Source organism: Triticum dicoccoides, chromosome 2B (genome assembly GCF_002162155.2).
Source record: "Triticum dicoccoides isolate Atlit2015 ecotype Zavitan chromosome 2B, WEW_v2.0, whole genome shotgun sequence".
Lineage (NCBI taxonomy): Eukaryota > Viridiplantae > Streptophyta > Magnoliopsida > Poales > Poaceae > Triticum > Triticum dicoccoides.
The window spans coordinates 815,241,224-815,262,994 of record NC_041383.1 but is presented as its reverse complement, the minus strand read 5'-3'; the positions used below and the strand labels follow the sequence as shown (position 1 = coordinate 815,262,994).

Below are 21,771 nucleotides of genomic sequence, written 5' to 3'. Positions count from 1 at the left end.
CGCCAGTCGTCGTCGCCGCCCCTGCCGCCCGTCGTCGTCGCCGCCCCCGCCGCCCGTCGTCCCCGCCGCACTCGCCGACGTGCAGCTCCTCCTCAATGAGACCACCCGAGGGTATGTGAACGACTTCGCCGACAATGAGTGGTGGTTCTGGAACCAGTTCGGTAGCTCCATGAGCAAGATTGGTGTTAGAATATATAACTGTATTATGTGTATAGATATATGGTTGTATATGTGTAGTCTTTGTATAGGTGTCCGTATATTGTACGATACGAACTCTGCCTTGTAACCTCTATATATTGATCAATACAAGGCACCAAAACGTGTGGTTTTCCCCAATCTTACATGGTATAGAGCCTAAAACCCTAACCCTAGCCTGTGCCGCCCTCCTCCTCTTTCCACTGCCACCGAAGCCACCACCCCTCTCGCCGCCGTGCCCCGATCGCCGCCTCCATGTCGCAATCTGACACGGACGCCACGAACCAGGCGCTGGCCGCGACCAAGGAGCGCCAAGACGCCGAGGCCGCCAAGGCCAAGCTACCTCTCGCGACTGCCCCCGATGGATCTGGGACGAGCACGGGGTCTTTTTCCTTGACCTCGCTGCACGCCCAGGCCGTCGGCTTGCACTCCATCAAGGGACACGTTCCCGTCGAGCTCGCGCTTGACACCGGCGTTCACCATCAGTGGCGCACCTTCTTTCGCGCCGCTTGCCGCAAGTACGCCCTCCTGGATCATCTCGACTTTGACGCCCCCGATGCGCCGAACCCGGAGTGGTCTTTCCTCGACGCCACCGTCGTCTCTTGGCTCTATGGGTCTGTCTCGCTCAGCATCCTCGACGCCGTCATGACGCCCGGTGGCGATCCCCTCACCGTCGATCTCTGGAACGGCATCAACAGTCTCTTCAACGACCACAAGATCAATCGTCAGCTCCACCTCACGGCCGAGCTCGGTGATCTCAAGATGGGAGAGATGACCATGGCCGACTATCTTCAGAAGGTCAAATCCCTCTCTGATGGGCTTGCGGATCTTGGCGCCCCCGTTGATGATGCTGAGATGGTGGTCCACTACCTCAATGGCCTCTCCGAGCAATACGAGGCCGCCGCTGATCTCATCTCCCTCATGCCGGGCATGACCTTCGCGCAGTGCCGCTCGTTGCTCGCGCTCCAGGACATGAAGCGCAAAAATCGCCGCGCCCGCAACTCCGACACGGCCCTCTTCATCAACACCGCCGGCAACCCTGGCAACACCGGCAACCCGGGCAAGGCCTCTGGAACAGGAAAGAAGAAGAAGAAGGCTGCCACTGGCGTCGCCAAGGAGATCATCCCGGTGCCCGCGACCCCGCTGGCTGCCACTCCCTCCTGGCCTTCACCACAGCACCCCTGGAACGGTGCCATCCAGATGTGGCCCTATGGCCAGGGGGCCTGCTCGGTCGTGCGTCGCCCGCCTACGCTCCAGGCTACGCGCCACGGCACACCCCGTCGCCGCATGCGTTCTACGCCCAGAACCCGTACGGCATTGCCCCCTACGGTTACAGCTACACCCCTGGACAGTCCTCCTACGGACTCCCCGGTCCGGCTCCATCATCACCGGCATCAACAACCGCTTCATGGGACCAGGCCGCGCTCATGCATCAGTTCCAGACCATGGGGCTGCAAGAACCCACCAGGGAGTGGGTGATGGACACCGGCGCCTCCTCCCACTTCGCGTCCGATCCCGGTATGCTCAACTCTGTGTCCCCCCTCCTCCTCTCGGCGTGCTATCGTTGTCGGTAATGGTTCCACCCTTCCGATCACCGGTACCGGGCATGCACGTCTTCCTATTTCCACCACCTCTCGCCCTCTTTACCTTCGTAATGTCTTAGTAGTTCCTAACATAGTTAAAAACCTTTTGTCTGTTTGTCAATTCACCATTGATAATCGTGTATCCGTCGAATTTGACCCCCTCGGTTTTTCTGTGAAGGATCTTCTAACCAGGACCGAGATTCTCAGATGCAATAGCTTCGGAGCTCTTTACTCCATCCATCCTTCCACTACCAGTCAGCCACACGCCTTCCTCGTCGCGGATGCAGCACTCTGGCACCGTCAGCTTGGGCACCCTGGGCGGCCCGTTATGGAGTCATTAGCTCGCTCTTCGATCATCCCTAGGGAAAAGAATAAAAGTAGTTTGTGTCATGCTTGTCAGTTAGGTCGTCATATTCGTCTTCCTTTTTCTTCTACCAATCGTGTAACCACTACTCCTTTTCAGATAATTCACTATGATTTGTGGACATCTCCTGTTGAGAGTATTTCTGGCTTTAAGTATTATCTCGTTTGACTTGATGATTTTACTCAGTATGCATGGGTTTATCCTCTACGGTCTAAGTTAGAAGCTTTCTCGCACTTGTCGTCCCTTCATGCTTTAGCGCTCACCCAGTTTAGTGCACGCTTGCAGGCTATTCAGTGTGATAATGGTCGTGAGTTCGATAATTCTCTCCTCCATTCCTTTGCCAAGCACCATGGAATTGCACTCCGCTTTTCATGTCCATACACCTCGCAACAGAATGGTAAAGGCGAACGCATTATTCGTACTCTTAATGACATTACTCGTACACTCCTTATCCAAGCTAGTATGCCACCTCGCTTTTGGGTTGAAGCTCTTCACACCGCCGATATGCTGCATAATCGGCTGCCTTCCAAGGCAATCTCGGATCGTATTCCCTTTCGTGCCTTACTTGGCGTAGATCCTGCATATGCTGGTCTTCGGGTTTTCGGATGTCTATGTTACCCCAACACCACAGCCGTTGCTCCGCACAAACTTGCGCCTCGCTCCGTGCCATGCGTGTTTTTAGGGTACCCATCACGGCATCATGGCTATCGTTGCCTTGATCGTTCCACCCAAAAGATCATCATCTCTCGTCATGTAATGTTCGATGAGTCCACCTTTCCCTTCGCCTCCTCTACATCTTCGTCAACTCCTACTCCTTCCTTGCACACTTATAATTTTTTGTAGGGAGCTGAGCAGCCAGTTACGTCGATGCCATTCACTGTGCCAGGCACGGTGACCCCGGATGCGACTCCACCGTCACCGTCACGGTCACCGTCGCCGCCGCCATGGTCCTCTCCACGGTCGCCGCCATCGACTTCGCCTCGGTCGCCGCCACCGACCTCGCCTCGGTCGCCGCCACCGACCTCGCCTCGGTCGCCTGGGTCCCGGGCCACTGCCGAGAGCCCTGCTGGGAGCTCCGATGGCGACCCTGCTGGGAGTCCTTCTCCTACTACAGCCGCGTCACCACCGACAACGCCGTCGCCAGCTCCTGTAGCTGTGGATCCACCCCGGACCCGCCAGACGCGGGCCCCTCCACCGCCTCCATCTCATGCCATAGCCACTCGTGCTAAACAGGGCATTGTGCAGCCGAAAAAGATATTTGATCTTCATGTTGAGGGTTTATCTCCCATACTGAAGACTTATCGTGGTGCTCTCAAGGATCCAAATTGGCATTCCGCTATGGTTGAGGAGTATGGTGCTCTTCTCTCCAACAATACTTGGGACCTCGTTGATCCACCTCGCAATGCTAACATTGTTACTAGTAAGTGGATCTACCGTCACAAGATGAAGTCTGATGGTTCTTTGGATCGCTACAAGGCTTGTTGGGTGCTTCGTGGATTCACTCAGCGCGAAGGTATCGATTTTGATGAAACTTTCAGCCCGGTCATCAAGCCAGCCACTATTCGTACGGTGCTCTCTCTTGCTCTCTCCAGTGACTGGTCCATCCACCAACTTGATGTCAAGAATGCATTCCTCAATGGAACTCTCATCGAGACTGTTTATGCTCGTCAGCCTTCTGGGTTCACTGATCCTCGTTTCCCTGACAAGGTTTGTCGTCTCAACAAATCACTCTATGGTTTGAAACAGGCGCCTTGTGCATGGTTTCAGCGGTTTGCTTCGTTCATTGCATCGGCTGGTTTCACTGGCTCCAAGTCCGACAGCTCGTTGTTCGTTTATCGGCGTGGTGCTGACATGGCCTATCTCCTGCTCTATGTGGATGACATTATCCTGACTGCATCATCCTCGACATTGTTGCACAGTTTGATTGCCACTCTTCGTACCGAATTCAGTATGACGGATATGGGCGATCTTCATTATTTTCTGGGCATCTCTGTCACACGCAGCAAGGACAGTCTGTTCCTCTCACAGGAGAAGTATGCATTGGATCTTCTTGACAGAGCTGGCATGTTGCAGTGCAAACCCATCTCTACTCCAGTTGATACTACCTCCAAACTTTCAGCCAAGTCCAGTGATCCCGTTGCAGATCCCACCGAGTATCGTAGTATTGCAGGCGGTCTTCAGTACCTCACGTTCACTCGGCCGGACATCTCTTATGCAGTGCAGCAGATTTGTTTTCATATGCATGATCCTTGGGCTAATCATTTGCTACTTGTGAAGCGTGTGCTTCGCTATATCCGCGGCACCACCGGCCATGGCCTCACTTTGTTTCAACACAGCTCTAACAAATTGCTGGCCTACTCTGACGCTGATTGGGCAGGTTGCCCTGACACTTGCCGGTCTACCTCAGGTTATTGTGTCTTCCTTGGCAATAACCTGGTGTCATGGTCTGCTAAGCGGCAGCACACGGTCTCTCGGTCTAGTGCCGAGGCCGAATACAGGGCAGTTGCAAATGTCGTGGCTGAAACATGTTAGTTACGGCAACTTCTTCAGGAGCTTCATCGACCAGTGACTGGTGCCACTGTGGTGTTTTGTGATAATGTGAGCTCTGTTTACATGACACAGAATCCCGTTCATCATCAGCGCACCAAGCATGTGGAGATCGATTTGCACTTTGTGCGCGACCGTGTCACCACAGGTGAGGTCCGGGTTCTTCACGTTCTGAGTTCTTCTCAATTTGCGGACATTTTCACCAAAGGATTGCCATCCCCTCTCTTCTTGGATTTTCGGGACAGTCTTAACATTCGTCGACGCACGTTTACGACTGAGGGAGGGTGTTAGAATATATAACCGTATTATGTGTATAGATATACGGTTGTATATGTGTAGTCTTTGTATAGGTGTCCGTATATTGTACGATACGAACTCTGACTTGTAACCTCTATATACTAGTAGAATGCCCGTGCGTTGCTACGGGCGAAATATAGGAAAAATAATCAAACTGATGACTAAATGAATTGAGTGAAGTCCTTCAAATATATATCATTTTTTTATCAATTTCTTTAGTGGATACAATGATAACAAGTAAGCACTTTTTTCGGTGGTAAAGTTCTATGATCGCCATCTTCTTCCTCGTCTTTGTCTTTCTCCTTTTGTACCCACGGCCCATCCTCCGACACTGGTCACGTCCAGTGCTGGTGTCGTGTATTGCTAGGGGGGCATATATATTTGAGGGTTTAACACAAAATCACATCTAACCTATCCATTTTCCCCCCACACGCTATTGTATCCGGCTTAGAATCCCCCTTCTGCCCTTATCCTCAGTCATATAACTTAGTAACCACTCCGATACCACAGAGACCCCGCCCCCTCTCACGTCCCCCGCGTCGCCCTCCCTGGCGGCGGCGGGGAACCCTAGCCCTGACTACCGCAACCCCCTCCCAGAACCGCAAAAACTCGCCGCCACCAGAGGAGTGGCCGGTAAAGCCTGTGCCGGCTCCCAGGATGGTGGCGGCGGGGCGCCTCGTCAAGCTTTGCCCCCTGCCGGCCATCCGCCTGCCTGTCGCCCTCCGCTGGCTGCTCCGTCCGCCAGCGCGTCCTCGGCGACATCCTTTGCCCCCGCCTTCGCCCGCCCTCCCTGCCACCGCCCGCTACGGACTCTTGCCGCCGGCGAGGTGCGTTCGCCTCCCCCCATCTCCGCGTCAGATCTGTCTGTCCTGCCGCTGGCTTCCTCTCCACTAACGCCGCTGGACCCGAGATTGGGGTTTGCGTGCTCCTCTGCTGGTCTCAGGCCGTCCTTGAGGCATCGCGCCGACGCTCTTCTCCATCTGAGCCGTGACCATGGCTTCAAGGTGCAGATTTTTGTGTGCTTCCGGTGGTGCCTCCCCAGCGCTGGTCAGCCCTTGCAGCGTGCCTGCTAGTGTTCTACGGGTGCTCATGCCCTTGCGCTGGAACCCTCGCCGGTGTAGCTCCAGACCCGGCGGCCCTCGACCTTCATTTTCCAGTGTCCTGATGGCTTCGGGCCCGGCAGCCCGGATATGCGTCTCCTCTAGTTCCTAGCTTGTCGGTGTCGTCGATCGCCATCGTGATCCCTGCATCGGCCCCCTTTTTCCCAACCGACTCACCCAACCCTGGCCACCTTGTTGCCCCATCCCTTGTCATGCCCAAGGTTCGTGTATCCAGTGTGGCTCCCCTCTGGTTGTGGTGGTTCTTCAACCTATGTGTGGCTTCCGGCTCCCGGTTCCGGTCCGATGGCTTTGGAATTGCTCATACATAGGCCATGGAGAAATCCCTGCTTGGCTTGCTGATGCTAGCAACGGCGACACTCGCAAGTGCCGTCTCCTCCCTGGAGGCGTTGTCATGTCCTCTCTCCGCGCCCATCTTCGAGCACCAGGGGAAACCCTAGGTCTGATTCTTCAGATCGGACGACGATGGTGCCACGGCGTTGTCTTCTTTCCGGAAGGTGTCGTCTTGCGTGCTCGCGGCGTCCCCGGTGGTGAATTCGTGGTTGTCTGACTTTACGTGGTTTGGACTGCTTCTCTAGTTAGTGGGCTTAACTGTGTCGTTTGCTTGTTGGGCCAAGCACCTTGTCTCTCTTCTTTTTCTATTTTGGGCGCCGTGTTCACGCCTTTGTACCTCACTTGTACTCATTCTCTCTTCTTCTATCAATCAAAAGATACACATGCTTTGCGTATTCGCGAAAATATAACTTAGTAAGATGAACATCTATTTCCAGCACACACCTTCAGTCACTTTAAAAAAATTGAAGATTAAATCACGAATCATGCTAGTGAACATCTACTTCCAGCACACATATTAGTTTTGACAACATATACCACAGAATATTTTCTTAACTATTTAGAGAACTTAGCAGCTGGAATTAGTGCAAGATACAATCACATGCCATGTTAATGATGATTTAAGACATAATTTATTGCTGAAACCTTTGTGAACTACACAAATATCCTACTGCATGGTGCAACTCAACTATGTACTCCAGCGGAATTATCTTTCTGGAGAAGTAGAAAGAATCACTTTCAGTTTAACCTCGTCTCTGAACCTAGCTGGCTAAATCTTCTTCATAAGAAAATAGCTGATAGATACATCGATTTGTTGATGGTTGATCAGCGGTTGCTGGCTGCGTGTAATTTACTGTTAAGTCGATGTACATCGATGTTATTAACTCGACTGTCATTCCTAGTTCCAAATATGTTTGGAAAGTAAAAGTTCCTTTGAAAATTAAAGTATTTATGTGGTTTGTCCATAAACAGGTTATTTTAACAAAGGACAACTTGGTTAAGCGCAATTGGACAGGATCTACTAAGTGTAGTTTCTGTGATCATGACGAGACCATTAAGCATCTCTTCTTTGAGTGTCCATTGGTGAGAATTCTGTGGCGTACCGTGCAAATTGCCTTTAACATTACTCCTCCGAGTTCGGTCGGGTCGTTATTTGGAACGTGGCTGGATGGGATAGAGTCCGATACAGCTAGACATATTCGTGTAGGAGTTTGTGCGTTGTTATGGGCAATTTGAAACTGCAGAAATGATTTAGCTTTTAACAGAATAACTACTATTCATTTTTTGCAGGTTGTATTCCGTGCTACGGTGCTGATCCGTATGTGGTCCTTACTCACTCCGACGGAGGCCAGGGAGCGTTTGGTTACTGGATCTATCCGTTAGGAGATGGTAGCGCGGGATATCTTCAACCGGTTTGGATGGCGGTCATGTAATAGGATAGGCAATTAGTTTTTCTATCTTTATTTTGCATGCCGGTTGTGGCTTGATGGCCTTTTCTTGTTTTAGCGTCGAGGCTCTATGTGAGCTCGCCTTCATTTTATTTCAAGACTCTATGACTTTGTTGAACCTATTTTATTTATTTAAGTGGCCGTATGCATCATTCTGATGCAGAGGCCGGGGAGTCCCCCCTTTTCTAAAAAAAAGACCCCCTGCAACAAAGATCAAAATCAATTAATTCGCATTGATCTCAACCAGACATGGAGAATCGATCAAAAACAATTCAGTTACTAACTAACTAAGCGAGACACACCACTTGCGGCGGCCAGCCTAGAGTGGAACCTGGTGCAGCCGCCACAAGGATGTTCTATCAACGCAAACAATAAAGTGTATTTTGTCGGAAAATGATAAAGGTTAATTGCTAAACAAAGTACCTTTTTCTATCATATTATAAGGCAAATGCTTGCATAATTGGTCAGCATGGTTTGATGTTAGGTTTAGGATTACACAAAAACTTTAGCCTAAAGTTCTTTCAGAAGTTGAAGATCAACATGCTAGTTTTGAATCATTAGCTATATAAACTACATATGGAAGAACCAAAAAGGTTACAAAGAAATTGGTTGTTCACATACTTTGGATACACGATTGGAGGTCTACTTCAATTCATTATAGACGTGGAATGAAAACGAAAGTAATAGGCATGGTGGGCTTGTACTTGGCAGTTCTCCTGTAGATACCATACATAACAGATAGTGTATGAATTAATTTGCATTAAACTGTAAGCCTACGCGAAGGAATACTATTTTCGTTCTACCTTGCCTCACGTCGAAATGAGATGAAGCAAATGATGACTGAGGCCTTAACTTCGATAGCAGCCTGCACCTAGCAAAAAGGTAGCGAACTGTTTTACACTTACAAACACAAATCAGACTCTATATTCGATGGTGGAAGATACAAATTGTTATCATGGGAACACTAACAAAGACATGAAAAATGAAAAGAACTAAAATACGCACTGCAGAGAAGGCAATGGTTGACTCAAAGTGAGTCATGGTTCTCCTACATATTTCACAGTACGCTTGAAGTATAAAACTTGGCTGAAGATGTTCTCAACCTGTGAATTAATTCAAGAACACATTCAGTGCCTGTCCTTTGGGATGGTATTTCTCGGTAAAGTATTAGTATTTAAGTCAAATTTGAACTACAGAAAAGGGTTCTTTGTCCACAGATGCCCCTCCCAAAACATGCCTGCGTTAATCAAGGATATGGACACCTCGAAAGAAATTTCGCCTCAACACAAATTCTACCCACTACTAAATATTCTCAACTGGATACAACATGCACCGAGTCTAAGTACCAGGAAAATAGCCTCACTACCTGAACAAAACAACTGCAAATCATGTTACGAGTAGTATTGATCAGCAGTACAGGAGAGCAAAAGTACGAAGATCTGCAAGAGGTAACACCTTGTCATGCTTTATGCTGCTGTTGTATTTAAGAAGTCTAAAAGGACCTCCTTTGCTGGTCATATTCTAGAGTGGTATAAGAACTTCATATTCTTGAGTAAATAAACATGTATTGCTTAATTAGATTATCGATGCTTTATGCTGCTGCTCTATTTAAGAAGTCTAAAAGGACCCCCTTAGCTGGTCATATTCTAGAGTGGTATAAGAACTTCATATTCTTGAGTAGATAAAAACTTCACTGCATTTTCCCTGTAGTATAGAGATCTTAATATTTATACTGTAGTTCAAAGCTTTTTGAAGAGAAATTCATGGTGTCGCAACCAACTTACGTGTTAGTATAGTCTATTATGAAAATCATCAACAAGATATAGTATCTTCATGTATATGATATTTTATTAGGTGCAGGTAGTATGGATATGGCTTAGAGATATACGGTGGTTTGTCGAGGTGTGCCCATCATATCTTTCATAGCTACCAGAGATAAACGTATGCAACTATCTAGTACTCCATCCGTTCCATAATTTTTGCAGGTTTAGATCAAATCTGAACTAAAATCACAACAAGAATTATGGAATGGAGGAGTAATGGAGAAGGGTCAAAGGTGTTTGGCGTCATACATTCACGCTCTACTGGTACAATAGATATCTATCTAGTTTATCATCGTCGACTGAGGAATTATCTCCTAACAAATCTATAGTTTGAATGTAGGCTAAATGTTCATATGATGACAGAAGTAGAATCAACATTTTCTTTGTTAGGATATTTACGATATATAAATCAATTTGGTTAGTCAGAAGCTCTTGCCTTACCTAACCATTTAAAGATTATGAATGGTTACATGTTAAACATTATGCACTCAGAAGTCGTAATTAGATCCATCAGTACATTTAATATTAAGCATCATATGTATTCAGAGAAGTATTGACAAATCATTCGACTAAATGGAAGAATTGAGCAAAATCCTCCAGGAGTGGAGCAGCAAAAAGGACTACTGCACCAACAAATATAAGCATCAAATAGTAAACTTCAGATTTATTCATAGGATTTTCATACTATACCAGAGCTGGGGGCGACAGAGAAGTGGACCTCAAGGAGGCATCATCTTTGGGGAAACCATCTAGAGTGTTGCTGGATCACCTTAATATGAGGAATCACACCTGGATCGTCTAGAACGCTGCTGCCGGCTGGAATAATTAGTAATTACACTATTCCTGTTAAAAGCACACAAGAAGGCGAATCCAAGCTTCGTCGAGCAGGTGAAGAGATACTAACCAAACATATATGTGCATTTCTAAAAAATTATAAACATGTATTGCTTAATTAGATTATCGATCTAAGCACATCACAAATCCTTCCATCCAAGTGTGTGAATTCCACCCATTCAATTAGAAGATCAAACCTGAGATAAGAGAAATTTAAAAGTTGAAGAACACATGTCACTTGCATCCAATTAGTGCGAGAACATCACAAATATCACATGATCCCCTTTCTAATGCACCTGTGGACCGACTGGGGCATAAATGTTTCTTCTCCTCGGTTTGATTAACCGGTGATCGAGCAAGCGGTAAGAACCGTCAGGTTCTGCATACATGCCGGCCGCCGGAGTAGACCGTCGCCGCCCCTAGCAAGCATAAGGAAATCAATGCCACTTAATTTCTCAATCGATCAAACCATGTGTACTATGCCTAATCACCATGTTTAACTGTTGGCAACTTAGCATTGGTCCGCCAAGATGTGGATTGAATGAATTGATGCATACCTTTCTCAGTGTCTGTCCTTTCATTCAGGAGCTCGTTTCCATCAATTATCTGCGTACAAGGTTTCAGGGCATCACGCCCTGATCTCAGTAACAATTCATATCACCGTTGCCGTTTACAGCTGCACATGATGCAGTCTGTTATTTGAATAGGAGAGTGAGTACCTCAGGATACAAGTGCCGTAGCTGCCCCCGCAGCCGTAGTTCATCAAGTTCCCCTGCAATCGAAGCACCAAGAAACATTAATCGATATTGGCAGAGGATTCGTCTCTGGCACCACCAGCAAAATTTCAAGGGAGATTATAAGCCAAATAAAGTGAGGTTTAATTAGGGAGGCTCAAATAAAGTGCGTCATGGACGAGCTTCTCGCCACTGACCGCCGCGGCCCAGTGCCCCTGTCCATCGGCTACGGCTGCACACACACCCAGACCCAGCACGCAAATCAGCCCAGGTATGTACATCATAGGAAATAGATTACACATGCAGCGCCCGTGGATCGGAGCCAGCGGAGACCATTGAGGTTGAGGCCTTATCCAACGAACTCGAGCGCCATTTGGGGCTTGGGTATGCGCCGGAGTGTTGGACGACGCACTGGAGCATCTGATGGAGGATACGGCCACGGCGGAGCGGGTGCTTCTGTGGCGGCTGCTAGTCCATCCAGAGGCTACTGTTGTCGTGGGCAGAGGGGTGGACGGAGAAGAGCGCCGCGGAACTCATGGCCGTCAGCCCGCCATGGTCTTGACTCTTGCGCACTCTTGGTGGGTGGACATGGCGGAGGAAGCGAAGAGGTGTAGGGGATTGATTTGGCCGAGTGGACTCCAGATTGGTGGTGGTACCATGCCCCGGACGAGAAAGCCAAGAAGGTTGAGGCAGCGCGGCCGCCCCGAATAATGGCAATATCAGTGATTGAATCATCGATCACTTGCCAAATCAGGAGGTGGGGAAAATGATGGGGCGTGCGCTGGGGAGACCTTCGATCGATGGGGTGGGGCGTACGAAAGAAGAGAATAATTACCATATTCTAAATTTACTGAGTTATGGTCTTACCATACCTGGATTGATCTATTACTATAATTATCATATTTGAGATTTCTAAGTTTATAGCCTTATCATACGTGGATTAATTATGATTGATTGCCATAAATACGTTGGGCATTGCCGGCCAGACGAGAAAAGAGGAAAACCGGTGGGAGGTGGGACGAAAAAAACCAGACAAAAATAAACCGGTTGAAAGTGGGGGGACTATTCAACCAACTCGTTCATTAGAAGTAGAGATTGATCAATACAAGGCACCACAACGTGTGGTTTTCCCCAATCTTACAATGAAGATGCTCCAGGGACCTCAAGGGAACGTCGGCCGCATCCGCCAGCAGTGCTACCAGTCTCATCGTATTCGTACCTCCAAGCTAGGAGGTGTGTTTGCTGCCTGCGTTCTGCTTCCTTCAGATGGGATCGTTTTTTTATATTCAAATAAGAGGAGATCACATAATAACTATGTTGAAGACGACTGTATTAGATCACATTGGGGGCAATGGACCCCAATGAAATTAGGAAACGCTTCATTAATTTAGTAGTAAACACTATCTAGGATGACCCCATTGCTATAGACATGACCCCACCAAACTTTTTTCCTAGCTTCGTTTCCCTGCGTGCGACTTGCGTGAGCGGAGCCCCTTCAATGCCTGCCCTGTGCTGAAGTGGTGATGGGTCTGGTTCACCGATGGTGCTGTTGGCCGGCATCGATGGCAGCGAGGTGGTCCCTGTACAGCAATGGTGCGGTTGCTGTGTAGGGGATGTACGGGTTAGTGGAGGTTCGAGCGTTGGAGGTGGTGGTTTTTTTTTGCGCTGATTGGAGGTGGTGGTTGGCGTTGGCAAAGTGCGTTGGAGTGAGGTTCTGCTGCTCCAGCGAAAGTCTAGCCGGTGCTTTCAAATTAGTAGCATTAGATTCATGATAAAATATATTTTCATCATGCTCTTATTTGGTTTCATAAATATTGATATATTTTTGCATAAACTCGGTCAAACTTTGAGAACCTTATTCCATCTTCAGAAAGCCACCGCCGTCTCGCCTCCTGAGCAGTACACAAACCCTAACAAAACTCGATTTTTTTTTTGCAAAAACGGAGCCCTCGCACCAGATCCACTCCGCTCCCATGGCCCTAAGGCCACCGGAGGCGAGGCGGACCGGCGGCGACGCTGGCGAAAGGAAGGAAACCCTAGCTTTATGGGTGATAAAAACTCTGTTGTGTTATTGCTTTTTATTTTTTACTTGCTATGGGAAACACATGTGCATATGATTTACATATGATTATTTCAGGGAAAAAACACCATATATTATTCCCCGCAAAAAAAAAAAACACCATATATTATTTCAGTTTGTTAGCCCGTGCACAGGTATTCGAGAAAAACAGCCCTTGCACAGCAATCACACGCTCACACAAGAATACCAAATAGGATAAAGATTTTTTTTCTATTCAAAAATCACACGCACGTACTACAAAAAGATGGGCTGGATGTTAGCCCCACCAGGGAGTGGATACGATAACTTAGGCCCAACAATAGCATCCTAACGTCCATCCCGAATAGCTCGCCACCGAGCGATTCTGCTTAAAAATCGTATCCCATCGGTCCCCTGTTACGCTAGCGCAAGAAAAAACCCTAGGTCAATCTGCGATCTGGGATCGATCGATGTCCTCGCCGGCGGCGAACTGCGAGCGCCCTCCCGCGCCCGTCACGGCTTCCTCCGCCACTTGCTCCCGCGACATGTCTCCCCTGGCGTCCATGGCGGCGGACTTGGTTGAGCTAATCGGCTGGCGGGTGCTGGCCGCCGGAGACCTGCTCGACTACATCCGCTTCCGTGCAGTGTGCGCGCACTCCTGGTCCAGCACTATCCACCCGCGCGGCCATGGCATCACCGACTCGCGCTTTCATCCGCGTCGCTGGATGATGCTGCCGGACGGCCACAGGCTTCACCTTGAAGACGGCAGGAAACGTTTCCTCAACCTCGACACCGGAGTATTTGTGCGTCCTCGACTTCCTCTTCTGGACGACCACTGCTTCCTCTGCTCGGTTGAAGGCCTCCTCCTCATGCAGCGGCAACACGGCGACCAAGACGAAGACCCTATATGCCTCCTTCACCCCTTCACGGGAGACACCGCAATGGATCAACGGCCCGCTTGAATTCTCACAACAATGGATCTGCTTACTTGTTGCCAGGCAGGGTGACCGCCTCCTTGACCGTTAACGCTGACGGGGTCGTTATGATCATGGTCGTGCTTCTAGATGTTTCACGCGTGCTCTTTGCCACCACCAAGGACAAGCACTGGAGATTATCGGCCTCGAACTTCTCCCCAAACGGGAGCACCATATCATCACAAGGAAAAATTTACATGGTACAACCCAAGCCCACCACGTCTAGCGTCGAACTACAGATTTTACAGATCGACCCACCTCGGCCCGAGAAGATTTATGGATCCAGTTCGTCTTCGTTCCCAGCACCAAAGGTGATTGCCATATGCCCCACGGGCATGTTCAACGCCCTTTTTGAATTAGTAGAATGCGACTCGGAGATACTACTTGTGGATTCCAGCGATTACGTCTTATCCAAGCGCATGGCAGTCTACAAAATAGCAGACCTTATCCAAGGAAGAGTTACTCCTCTAACAAGCATCGGGGACAAGGCTCTCTTGGTTGGTGTCAGAAGGAGTGGGAGTGTTATCGGTAGGAATCTGAGTGTGAGTTTGAAGGCTATGCCAACCCTTGCAGGTGACATGATTGTATGCCATGATCCCATACATGAAATATATCTTGGACAATATCACATTGGTAGCGGCACTTGGTCGCTAAGAGATATGACATGTGACATATATAGTGCTTCTGGGTGGTGTACTTGTAGTCTCATCGACCATATCTACGGAGCCTGTCATTGTTTTATTGGCTGATGAGCTAGGTCTTCACTCCTAATTTACTTAGAGCGATCAACTGTTAACTTCATTACTACCTATGTATCCGTATGCAGGACTAGAAAACCAAGGGTGATGCTACTTGTTTTGCGTAGATTTTCTTTCTTTTTCATGTGAAGACACTTGATTATTGTTACATCATTTGACAATTGTGCGTCTAGTCTTTCTATACATGCAAAGGTGTAGGAAAGAATGTACCGATCTTTATTACTCCCATTTCTAAATATAAGTCTTTTTAGACATTTCAAATGGATTACAACATACGGATGTATGTAGACATATTTTAGAATATATATTCACTCTTTTACTTCGTATGTACTCCCTCCATTCCTAAATATAAGTCTTTTAAGAGATTCTACTATAGATTACATAAGGAGCAAAATAAGTGAATCTACGCTCTAAAATATGTCTATATACATCCGTATGTAGTTTGTAGTGAAATCTCTAGAAAGACTTATATTTAGAAACGGAGGGAGTAGTCATTTGTTGGAATCTCGAGAAAAACTTATATTTGGAAACAGTGGGAGTATTGTATTACATCGTGCAATGGTGCATGAAGGAATGAAGCAATCGAAAATGCTCTTATGAGCACGAGCACAGATGCTCGTTATATTTGTGCTGTTTGCTCTTGACAAAATTCGTTCTCGGCTGGTTATTCCTATATGTATATTCTCGAAATAACTAATTAAAGAGTACCCATTGCAAAGATCACTCCAACCTTTCCAAGTTGCGATAAGTGGCGCATTGCATATGCGCCACTGTCGCAACCCGGGAGTTTTCCCTTTCTTCATAGATTCATCTATATCTATACCAATATAAAAAGACCCAAAGGAGCAGATCCAATTAATCTCAGCCATTAAATCATGTCAATCCAATGACCTAGACAGCTTCAATGTCAAGCGCTCAATATGTTTAGCGTGTAGTTAATTTCATGCCAAATATAGCGCTAATCACACAATAACACGCAAATAATATCCTACTTAATATCCGCATGCACTTAATATACTTCCAAATTAACGTGCATTGCACGTACAAATTGACTAGTTTACTCAAAACGTTCTATCTCTTAAACCGTGCGTCCAAATCTCGAACCGCTTTCACCATTGGACTCCCCGCGTTAAGATCTTAAAAACTAGATCCCATGTTGATTGGTTTTGACGAACTTTCTTTCATGAAAAAAACGGACAAAAAAATCGATCCGGGAGCACGGGTTTTTTCCCTATCCACACGCTAAATTACATGTTTTCATGCAACTTGCAGTCAGGTGGCCAAACCTACCACGTGCCACTCGGTAGGCTCAACAGCTTCAAGCCCGCACCGCTGAGGTTTGTCGAGGAGCTCCCACCCCCACCTTCAGCATTGACCAGCTTAGCTGCCTTCAGTAGCCGCAACCTCAACAAGAAAGACCTCGTGGTGCTCTCTGGTGTGCACACCATTGGGAAAGCTCGTTGCACCACCTTCGGCAACCGTTTGCCCAACTCCAACTCTGATGACTTTGTTCATAAGCTACAAGATAACTGCACCGCCGACGCACACCGTTGTCAGGACGTCGATGTGACCACCCCGGCCAGGTTCGACAACAAGTGCTACATCAATGTCAAAGAGGGGAAGGGCATGCTCATCTCCGATGTGCAGCTCCTCATCAACATAACCACCCGAGGGTATGTAAATGATTTTGTGGACAATGAATGGTGGTTGTGGAACCAGTTCTCAGTTCAATGAGCAAGATGGGGATGCTCTAGGGACCCCAAGGGAACGCCGGGCGCATCTGCCAATAGTGCTGCTAGTCTCATCGTACGTCCAAGCTAGGCGGCGGTTGCTGCCTACCTGAGTTCTCCTTGCTTCTGGGATCTTCTTTTCTCAAATAAGAAGAGACCAGTAGATCACATACTCCATAAGTATGTTGAAGACAAATGTTAATATCCATGTAATAAGATATAGCAGGCTTGCTCTACCTTCTTTATCACATGGAATTTACTACTTCTAGTACTTACAGACTATCAGAGTTGGAGGCCGTTTGGAATCTCATCAAAATAGTTAAAGAATATGAGTTTGTCTAATTAAGACCACGACCACATTTTTTCACAAAGACCACCTCTGATTTGTTTCTTTTCTCAACTCGAAAAACTCAACCTTCGCCAATAGGGACCCAATTTTGATGAAACGGTGGAGGTTTCGTGTCTGTGCACATGTGATGATTTCCTCAAAAGAAAAGAAAAAAAATCATGGACATGCTAGAAGTTATGAACCATGGAGGAATATCCTCTCGCCGAACATCACCGTTTTTGTATGAATGCACCTTCTTGTCACAGGAATTTGTAAAAGTAGCATTTGCACTGCAATTTCTATAGAGGTCATGTGAAGATTGATATGCTTACCTTTGACGAGGATGGTCTTTATATGTCGCGGAGGAAAGCTGAGAAAACTGTCATGTTCAGTATGAACGTCTCCGCAAACTTTGCAATGTTTGTGGCCATCAAGGTCCCAACTTGAAGGAGCATGACAATGGCATTCATGCGCCGAGAAACTTCAAATTTGGAGTCTAGCTGCTGGTTGAACCGACATGGAACTATCGAATGGTGGTAATGGACCAGACTGTGACACCTTTTGGAACACAAAATATTCACGGAAGGTTGTCGGCGCAACCTTTCGTTGGTTGAAGAATATGAGATCGGCTACCGAGTGTTCAACAATGAGCAAAGACATCAAAGAACTACAAGCATTAGCAATACAAGGCATAAGATCGGCGATGTGTATGCAACTAGAACAAAATCGTATCAATGGTGTATTAGGCGTATGTGGATAAACTGGTAGACTATACTCCCAGCAGTGTGCTAGTTGACAAGATCGTTAGTAAACCGGCGGAAAGTTTGCATTGGGGTAAATGTTTGATTCCTGAAGAACCTCCCATTCCTCATCGTCAACATGAAGCTCCCTCTTCATCGCACTAGTGAACAACAGTGGGATACTCTACATGCATCGATGTGGACTAATTAACAAGCTGCCCACGCGCTAAATGCTTTGCCTCACCCTCGCCGGTGCACCGGATCCTTCTTCCGGCATCAGGTCCGGTGCTAGTAGGACTCCTTTTGTGGCGTATGGTTTCCTTATGGTCTCTCACTTCCTTTTCTTTTCTGGAAGATCAAGATCTATTATAAAAGTTTATTAAAAGCACAAAACACCTTAAAGATAAAAAGTTACATCAAAGTCTCTACGCCACCGAATGTCCATTACTGTCGCCAGAACAAGTTGTCGACACGCTACTGTCGCCGTTCGCCTACCGGAGCCGGTTTGACCTTATTGATGACAACCGAAAAGTCTTTGTACACATGCTTCTAAGGACTAGCGACCCGGAGCCGCAATCATCGTCATTGAACCCTAATCTTACTGCCCAAATGAAACGGCTGAAATCTAGACCAGGGCTCCGCCGACTACATCCAGATAGACGAATTCGAGGAAAAGTGAAGCCCTGAAGAAAAACTCGAAGAGGAAGCACCCCCATCCGTTCGAGCACTGCACCTGCGAGGACTAAAAAACTCTAATATAAACTATTAACCGGAGCGCAAGCAGAGAGGAGGTGAATCCACAGTCTCGCTGGCGAAGCTTGTAGGAGAAAGTTTGCCTTAGCCGCCGAGGAAAAAGGAAGAAAAAGCTGCACCACACTTTTTTATGGCACACCTTCTCTCTCTCTCTCCCTCTCTCTCTCATATGGGACATCTGTGTATGGTCGGTTTTATTTCAGTCTGTCGGATTCAAAACAGATGAAGAAATAAACTACTAAAATGAGCATCCATGCGCGAAAAAAGGAAATCGGCCACTTAGCTCACATATCCATACACCTTCTGAGATCGACCAGTTGCTTTTATTACTGTCTTGACTTTATCTCTACCTAATATTAAAGAATGGATTGTTTCTCCACAAAATTTTGTTTACGGTGGGACCCATAGGCTTTTTCGTCCGTCAAACGTTTTTTCATTGGTCCCTAATTCGTTTCCGTCAAAAAAAGAGCTCACGCTATAAAGCTTAGTGTTAAAAATAATTCTATAATTAGGGGAAAATTCTCCCCTTGCCCAAACCGTCGTTGCGGTTTGTCCCGCAACCGACGTCTCCCTTCGATCTCCTGGAACCGACGCCTCCTCGAGGAATCGTCGTGCCTCTTCGGGAGATATAAAAGGGGGTCTGTAACCATCGTTCAATTGATTCGATCATTCTGATTCAAAACACGTTATCAGCACGTAGAACAACCAGTGAGAGCAAAAAGGCAACAGAGAAAGGAGAAGAGAGGAAGCATTCGCCGCCGGTGAGATGACAGGCCTCGTCTCCTTCTTCCTCCGTCTGATCCGCGAGGACGGTCGCCGCTACCGCCTCATTACCCTTCGCCGCCATGGAGTTGGTGGCCACCGCCGTTTCCGTCGCCGGATGCAAGCCATCCGACGGTTCGGCCGGAGCGCCGCTGGACGTGCCGCCCCTGGCAGCCACCGCGCCGCTGGATGCGCCCGTCGCGGTGCTCACCAAGCCCCTGGACACGGTCCCCGTGCTCCCGGACGCGCCCACTGCGGTGCTCCCCGCGCCCGTGGCCAAGCGTCCATGGGGTACGACCCTTGGCTGGTGGCCGGCCCGAGCGCCCCCATGATGCACGGGGCCGCTAACGCGCATGCCTGCCCACTGGGTCTCCGCCTCCACCACCTCCTCCGCCGGCCGCATCGATCCCGCCGTCAACGCCGACGCCTGATGCCGTGGCCGCTGGCCCGAGCCTCCGCCTGCCTGGCTACACCCCTGTACCGATGCGTGCCGTCGTGAACGAGGAGGAGGCGCTCGCCTTCGTCTCCGCGCCGACCGGTGCCTCTGGAGTAGTCCACCTTGGAGCCGGCATGGAGGGCGCCGACGCCATCGCCACGCATGAGCAGGAGACGGCTGCGGGCTCGAGCAGCCGAGCCGCACGGCGCTTCAGGCGTCTCTTCGGGCGCGCCGTCGCCGCCATTGACCGTCGCCCCAGCCGCCGCCCCGGTTCGTGGGCTCCGGCGAGCCTCGGACTTGCCAGCGCCGCACCAGGGACTGCTCGCCCGGATGACGTCGTCGTCGACTCTTCTTCGGACGAGGAGGGGTCGTCGGTGCTACGCCGGTGATCACCGGAATCGCGAGGGCCTGCGGCGGCCACTCCTTCCGTCGGCGCCGCCGTGTGACAGTGGGGATCGAGCAGAGGTGGTGGTGCGGGGTTCGGATACTCTGACCCTTATCCGATCCGCCCGCTCCCCCCTGTCTTGTGCGGTGCGGCGGCGTGTGGGCCGGCCATAGGCCGGGCAGGCCCAGGCCCAGGCGCCCGTGTTCCCCCCCCCTCCCTGTGCAGTGCTGTGGCGGGTGGGCCGGCCAGAAGTGTGGATTTTTTTTCTCTCTGTTTTCTTAACATTAGTACTAATTATTGTATTTGTGCAATTTTAGTCTATGTTTAGTACTGTTTAGTACTTAGGTTGACTACTACTTACATTTTAGTCATGTTCTAGATTTATTCTATGTTAGGACTTGTGTAATTATTAGTAGGTGTGTTTATATTATGTAATGGATTGATAATATAAATAAAGTACCGGATTTCATCTGGGAAGAATGACATGTTCCATGTGTTTACCACATCTCATTTTTATCGAACATGTCTTTGCGACTGAGATCTTCTCTCGCATATCAAACTTGCAAATTTTTGAATGTTTCTCCCTCATTTTATTTGGAATCACAAGGTAATGAGTTGTGATCTACTGCTTATTTGCAGACTGTCCTCTCTTACTGTGAGGTCTACGCTTTGTCATTCTCGACAAACGATTACCTCCAACGTGTATTCCTTATATTTGAATTGTAGCATACACAAGGTAATGGCGATGTAGCCTATTACTGTGAGATCTAAGTGATCTTCAAAGTGTTATGTTCACACAATTGAGGTTGAGAATTTTTCAAGTTTACACTTGAGTATCAAATTTTTGCATTCTTATTACACAACCATGATGGTTTTTAATTTACCACCCATAAATTAATTATCTCCAGTTCTCCCATGTAGGTGAAGATGACTGCCAAAGAGTTTGAGGAGCTTGCCCTCAATGGCCACAATTACCCTACATGGGCTATGGACATCAAGATCAGTCTTGCGTCCCGTGGGATAGCGCGTGCAATACAATCCCCAGAGACTCCTCTCCTGGATGGGGCCACGCCGCTGACAGAACAATAGAATTATGTTGCCTTATTCATCATAAGGCACCATATTAATCCAGATCTCAAGTCTGAGTATTTACAGGAGGAATCTCCTAGTACTCTGTTTCTGGCCCTCAAAACGAGGTATGAACAGCAGAAGGCAGTAGTCCTGCCAGAAGCACTTCATGATTGGACTCATCTTCGTCTTCAGGATTTCAAGTCCATTGGTGAGTACAATCATGTTGTTCATAAGATATGTTCCAAAATGCGCTTTTGTGAGAAGGAACCTACTGAGGGGGAGAAGATAGAGAAAACTTTGTCTACTATGCTCCCTTCAGATAGGATCCTCCAACAGCAATACCGTGCTCGTAACTACACTGTCTATTCCGAGCTCATTCACATGTTACTTCAGGCTGAAAAGCATGAGGAGCTACTCGCTAAGAACGGCTCTCAGCGCCCAGTTGGGGCACAACCTTTACCTGAAGTCCATCTGAATGTTGCAAATAGACAAAAGTTTAATGGTACCTTTCTGGGTAAAC

At 48.2% G+C, this 21,771-nt stretch overlaps 1 pseudogene; it reads left to right on the top strand.

Annotated features, from left to right (window-relative positions):
* The window catches only part of LOC119361538, a 20,320-nt pseudogene extending 2,676 nt beyond the window's left edge, over nt 1–17,644 (top strand).
* Nucleotides 17,645–21,771: the final 4,127 nt, after the last annotated feature.